We start from the raw sequence: 7122 nt of genomic DNA on the forward strand, positions 1-7122 counted from the left end.
AGACTGACGGTAGCAGTCTGTACGCTAAGAGCCTTGTGTGCAATTCCTACATTAGAAAGCCCAGTGCAGTGGCTTAACGACGTTACATTAGCACCCTTAAAATATTTGGCATGACGGGTGCTTCGAATCAATCCTCCAAATGATTTCCGACTCCTTAACGCGGCAGAATGGTCGGCGACAAATTCAGCGGCAGATTTAAAACCAAATACGTAGCATCAAAGCACAAAAGGACTCTGCGCACCATGTTGACTAGTGGCCTTGAGTGTTCAATAGCTGAATTGTTGTAGTTTATCCTAGTCCATAGGCGAACTACGTGTCCCATATCAGTCTCTGTGCATTGGCATTTTCGTATATAACTAGAATTACGGTACGTTCCAGAATCTTGCACGCCACAGGGAGAGAGAGAGAGAGAGAGAGAGAGAGAGAAGGGTCTCTATTATCTAGAAAAAGGGTCCTTTTGGAAGCAGGCCATCTGGCGTTTCGCTAGCCTTTACCTTACTTATATGTGCCAGATGCTATGTGGATGGACATAGAGAGGTCTTTCTGGGGTTGCAGGTGGACTCCTTTGATTTCGTTGTCGAATTCCGTTGACTTTCGAACGTCTTTTTTGTGTTCCTTCGTAATGGGTTGCCTATTCATAGCCTCGGCAACTTCCTTCTGAGGAATAATGATTGCATATTTGTTTTTGCCTTATGCTGCTACGCTGGTTCAAATCTTAGCGTTGGTCAAAATTAACATCAAATATTAATAATTCGCAAACTAAGGCACAAATAAAAAATAAGGAATTAAGGAAATACAATAGTATTAAAGTTAACAGCTGCTTACAGCGTTGGCGTGCCGTTTCACAGATCTGTTAGAAGGAACGTCAGATTGGTCCACCAAAACCCGCTCAGGTTAGACTTTTGACGGAGGCGAATCCCTGACCGTAAGTTTAAAAAGAGGCCTTGTTCACATTGAAACTGTAATTTCAAATGCCACAAGCGAAAATACCCCAAAAACATTATGTTGCCTTTAAGAAATTCATTGTCATCTTATAAAAGAGGCTGATTCCGCTATTCTTTACAGTGTAAGTACTAATATCATTGTCAGAGACTGTAAATTGTTCAATATTATACGTTTTGAGAACGGTACATACAAAACGATTTATTTTTAGTTTTAAACAATACTGGGTTTTTAAAATATATATATATATATATATACATGAGGTGAAAGTAACGGTTTTGTTAGCGGATGATGACGAGTTAGAACTACTAAATCACGAGTTATATGCTACCAGTTGATTGTGCATTTCATTTAAATTCATACATTCTTCAAAAACCGATCTGTTTAATCTGGAAGTAATTTTCTTGTGGTAAAGTTCTCCTTTTCGTAGTCTAAGCTAAACAACGATTCTCAGCAAAATCACCAGCGAGACCGGGTTCTACATGATCTCCGATCTTAAGAGATCGGATTGAACCTTTGTTTCTAATTAAGTCATCCCTACCCGTTTTTTGGTCATAGTGGATTAGTTCGGTCACGAACTGTGTAAAGCCATATGCAGCACATAAGTTGAGCAAGATGTTCTTTTTAAACGTAAGGTCTTTGAAATGCTTCGTAGTTTATGTGGGGTTAAATGGGCCTATAAGTTTCCGTAGCTCCTCTGTTAGCTTCTTTATGCGATTCACAGTAGCTAAATTAACTCCATTAACGAGAAGTAGGCCAATATTAAGCACATGGTTTTTTTCGGCTAAGATAACGTTGCAGCCGGCTGCTTCAGATGATAGAGCAGTAGCCCTACTGTCGGCCCTTGCGAGATCTTTTCTGAGCGAAGACCTATGTTTATTTAATTCACTTGCGCTATTTTTGGTAAGTCATGACACCGCAAAATATTGTCTTTTGCAAGGAACTAGGCACTTAGTTGTTGTTAAGTACTGTGGAGGGTTTAAATACTGCTATCTATGATGATCTGAAGTGAATCGGGCACGGACGGCTACAGAGCTATGCTGACTGCCACTCGCTGGTCATGGAATAAGCCATTTGGGGGACAGCTTCGATAGAGGCGCTGCAGTTGACTACCAGAACTGTTAGCTTTTCGTATGATATTCCTTATTGCTTTTCCTGTCCTAGGCCCCTTAAATCTAAAATACAGTTGAATCATAGCCCAAGCTTCGCTTCTGGCTGATTTTGTTGTCGACAGAGAGTTGAATGCGACTCTCGGAACGGTTTCTTTGCAAAATGCCAGGGACATTTTTTGGGGTCCTTCTGTTTCACTGATAGATCACTCATTTTCATGAACTGTTCCACTGAGATATTCGTCTCGTCCTTTTCCTGCTTAAGAGTTTTCATCTATTTTCTAAGCTTGTATCCTTCAAGTGGAATCGTTTGCGGTGAACATCTATCAGCGGCGATGCGCCCAACCTTTCGCCAATAACCTCCTTATCCACCTCTTTGTCTTCGTTGTTTGAAGGATTACACTGGAACGATAAAACAGAACTCGTTTTAGAATGATTCCTCAGATCGGCGAAGATTTCGAAGTAAACTGGGCAGTGGAAGTAAACTCAATCGCTTCAAATGGTACGTTTCACACCTGTTTTCTTCCTTCTCTCTGTTGATGAGCTCTTTGCACATTGAGCAAGTAAATTTCAACAATTTGTTTGAAGTAGTAGTTTCAAGGTCACCTTCCAATCTTCTGCGGCACTGTATCATTCTTAATTCAGCGTCTAGAGATTCACTTTGGACCTCGTTATAGTGTTCGGTGCAGCGCTTTGTCGGATTTCCATGTGAAATTATCTACTTTTTCAAGAACTCAGTATTTTTCTTTGCTTACCTTCGTATCTTCTACATAAGGCTTTTCTTTATTATAAGATAATTACACTCGACACTCTGAGAAATTAGGGAAACTGTTTTTAGAGACATACCTTTTTAATTGCCTGACTCAACTTGCCTCCGTTTATTCTGTGAATAGAATTTATATATATATATATATATATATATATATATTTCTTTTTTTAGGCTTCTTTTTTTTATTACTTTTTATTTTTAAATGCTTTTATATTATATGTATATTTTAGTTTTATTTCTTTTTTATTTTTATTTAACTTTTTAAATATAGATAACATAAACATGTAAGAAAAGTAAGTCATTATTAATATTTCCTGGTCCGTTCTGGCAATACAGCATCCTACAACATAGTAACACGCCACGGCACGACACTCCTGTATATAGCCTTTCTGGTTGTCGAATCTTTTAAGGTCGGTTGAGAGGACTACCGGTTTAAAGACAGATGTTGTCTTTTGATAAAAATAAAATAAACATTAAATTCTAAACTCTTCATTTTTGCCTTCTCCCTGTGTATATATTTGACCCACAATGTCGTATTCATCGTCTGCTCTTTGGGCAAGCTTCACTCAAGCTACTATTCAAGAACACTGGTTTGTTGCCATCGCTGCATATAGATAATGAATTCTATTTTAGTTCATGTTTTTAATAAATGCAATTGTGATATCTTATGAAATCTAAAACATACGTAAATTTTTTAAAATACATGTTATGAAGTTTCAACGAAAATGCCGAAAACTAAAAATGAAGTAGAGAACGGATAAAGACAGTGTGGTATACACAAGGCACAATTCGCATCTGGTGGACACCGTCGCCGTGGACGAGGTATGATGAATTAACCTGTGCCGGCCCACAAGGGAAGAATCAAGTAAGAAAACGATGTCAAACACGAAAAGAGCTATTTCAGCGGCAATAGTCAATAAACTGAGGCCCAAACTAATGTTTATACTTGCATTTATGATTACGGATAAGGCCTCAAGAGAGAACGGTCAGCCCTGTTAGTATCTTGACTTCTTGAACAGTCCCATGGATAAGCGGCACAACAATCGATAGCACACTTAATGGTCATTAGGCATAATCCTATCGCTACGTTTCAGTAATAGACCGAATCAGGTAAAAAGAAAACATTCGAGTTTTGACTTCAGCCCTAATACTAGGTTCGATCGCCTTCATGCGTTCGAAAGGACGATATGTGACGCAGCGTATCTCGCTATCGATTCTATTGAAGTATTGCAAACTATAAGTACACAGTTTCTGAGATACTCCTACTAAACTCCTAGTATAGCTAATATTCACTATATAGCTATGCCAACTGTTTATGATTGAAAATAGGGAAATTCCTTCTGCCGGCAAATCACTGGCGAGCCTCGGCAGAGAACTGTTTAGCATGAATAAAACAAAAAATAAACAACATTGTTTACAGAATACAGTTTTCGATTGAATGACTATAATTTTATCACAAGTAGAAACCAGCAGTTTATTACAAAAATCCAATGGGACGCCAAAGTGGTGCCATTGTAATTAATGCTTGTATAAATATACATTAAACAGCCCCACCCTGTTTGGCAATATGAACAATCGACTTACTAACCAAGCAAGAAAGGAGAAGAGACTTTATAGGCACTACGTAAAGTCGTTTCTGAGACGCCGTTGGCGTCATTGAACAATTACCATTTGAGATAATATCGATTTGTCTCATAGTTGGTCCACAAGGAAGGCTAACGGTAAACAAGCCTACCGTTAGTCTCCGTTTTTAGGAAGAGAACTTGTTCTTTCACCGTTTTCCTCAAATCACAAACCAAAAATATGTACACTTTGGGCCTTAAAGCATTACATTACAAAACAGTGTCAATATCAGAACGGATTGACCGACAGAAGCAAGATTTCAAAAGAACAATCGAACCCTGTGGCATTATGGGTTTCTCTCGCGTTCGGTTTGCCGCGACAAAACTCAAGTTAGCAATCAGGCTGAAATACAGTTGTGCATTTTTGTCAATACAGTTTGCCTGTACACTAGAATTTACGAAGGGCTAAAGGCGACGAAATCTCATACAGGCACGTTAACGAAATAAACTCACAAGTTCGCGTCAATGTTTTTCCTTTGACTTTTACCCCTGCAGAATTTGCTCCAGGTTGCTCCATATACATGCAGTAAAGTCAATGTCATTTTTTATTAAATGCACAGTTCGAAGCTGACGCATATCCTTTAGGAAAGCCTGTGATCCGTGACTAGTTCATGCGACCCGTAACAGCCTTTACAACTTCGACAAAGGCCATTGCCAATGTTTTTCTGTTAAACAGATACGTCTAAAAAAAGGTTAAAAATGTTGGTAAAATCTGTGTGGTAGGTATGTACATATTATATCATGTTGTTACCGCTTTTATACACTTAGGATGTCCTAAAATTCGAAGTTAATGCTTTAGAGGGTTATATAGCTGCATAAACAACATATTTTTCTTGAAGGACCCGCGAAAGCAAGCACTTACTTTACCACCAAAGCTCTAGGTTATTTGTGAAGGAGGTAACATAACAGAAACAGCTTTAGAAAGGACGCTATTCGCAGAAAACAACTGTTTTAGTTGACTAGGTAAAGTAAGTGGGGCTTACGCGCGCAAGAGAGGTCGCCATGATAGCTTGAAAGGGTAACGTATTTGCCTGCTAATCTGAGAGAAACGTTGCGGTTTAAGTTCGAACTCGGGCATAAACAGACTTCGTTTTGTGCTGCAAGTCAGCTGTCTGATGGAATACCTAACGGCGACACCGGCCATGAATCTCGAAACGTAGATACGTTTGCATCTAAATTAAATTTAAAAACTTTAAATTTGAATACCTATTTAAGGCTCGTTGATTATAAAGAGCTAATAATAACAAGTCAAATAATAAAGAATTTTAACTCGTTACGCTCGATTTTTTTAATTGAAAATTAAAGGTTGAGAAGCATCTGTCTGATACTGTTTTATTTTAAACGCCCAAAGTGATAACAAAATATCTTTTGGATGCAATCGTACATTTTCGCTTAATTCGAGATCGAGTCAATTTTGTTGTACGGTTATCAGTGGATATTGCCTCAAGTGCCTAAAATAGCGACCATTAATAATAATACATATTTTTAATACATTAATAATACAATGGCGAAAAGAAGTGTGATACGTATCTTTAAGGATCGGGTATTTTTGGAAGACAAACATTGCCTTAAGGGAAGTTATTATGTTTAATAACAATTCCGAAAGGCCGACATTAATTTGAAGACGAAAGTCTTCATTTGTTTTAACGGGCTTCTTTAGTCTAGTTGAATAGTGCTGAGTTCTCGTGTTTGAATAGGCACCCATGGCAACATCAAGGGCATTTGATCTCGCAGCCTGAGCTCTAGTTGGTAGAAATGATCGCGAAAATAGTTGTTCTGTTCTGTCGCAATCTTCAAAAACGTGTCCTACTCTTTCTGATTTGTATCAGGCCTGTATTGCACTTAAATCACCGTTTCGAGCATTTGCTGTGGTATCAACAGACAAATAGCTAAAAAAAAAAAGTAAGAAAAAATGTATTATAAAATAACATATTTTTTATTACTTTCCGCATCTAAGATTTATTTTAGTATTTTGTTAGCACATTGAGCTTGGCTTGATATCAAATAAAGGTGTAGAGTTTTAACTCTATGCGGATGCTGCGAGGTCTCCGGCAATTGGAAAATTTCTATTTCTAAAGGAAAAATATAAATTTTCTTTATATTTGATCTATTACTGTAAGTTGTTGTTAATTGACTTGCAATAATAAGTGCTTGTTTAAAAATAAGGCCACTGCTCTAGAACTCCAGAAATAGAACTGGTTTTTATAAAAACAATAAAGATATTTCTTCAAAAATTGCGTTTGCTGTTTGCGAAGAAGAGCAACCCTAGATAGGAAAACCGATTAAGACAGGCAAAAGATCATCTGGCGGTATGAAGTATCAGTACCAGTTACTTTCCTAAGCTAAGCCAACTGTTTGCGTTAAAGGCGGGAGATGTCAATAGTTATTTTACAGCCCTGTAGTATCGCGACACGAAGGGTAAGCGCATTCGGAGAAACACCCATATGGGTCAGCGTAAGCATAACCTTGTCGTTGAGCGTCAAGTCGAAGCTTATTTTTGAAATCAACAAATCGTGAATTGAAGACGTCCTCGAGATTGCTTAATGAGTATTTGCCCGCTAATCTTAGAGCTACGTTGCGGTCTAGATTTGAATCCGGGCATAGACAGACTTCTTTTCGTGCTGGAAGAGCCGTCTGATGAAAGGCCTAACGTCGATACAGAACGTAAAACTCGAAACAT

The 7122-nt window shown here is 38.1% G+C and overlaps 1 long non-coding RNA gene across 1 annotated transcript; it reads left to right on the forward strand.

The window, feature by feature from the left end:
* Positions 1 to 1203: 1203 nt before the first annotated feature.
* On the forward strand, positions 1204 to 3829 carry LOC147752625 (uncharacterized). The gene is made up of 3 exons (XR_015313579.1): positions 1204 to 1572; positions 2447 to 2553; positions 3535 to 3829. It is a non-coding gene; the product is annotated as an uncharacterized LOC147752625 (long non-coding RNA).
* Positions 3830 to 7122: the final 3293 nt, after the last annotated feature.

Source organism: Varroa jacobsoni, unplaced genomic scaffold (genome assembly GCF_002532875.2).
Source record: "Varroa jacobsoni isolate VJ856 unplaced genomic scaffold, vjacob_1.0 scaffold_1124, whole genome shotgun sequence".
Classification (NCBI taxonomy): Eukaryota; Metazoa; Arthropoda; class Arachnida; order Mesostigmata; family Varroidae; genus Varroa; species Varroa jacobsoni.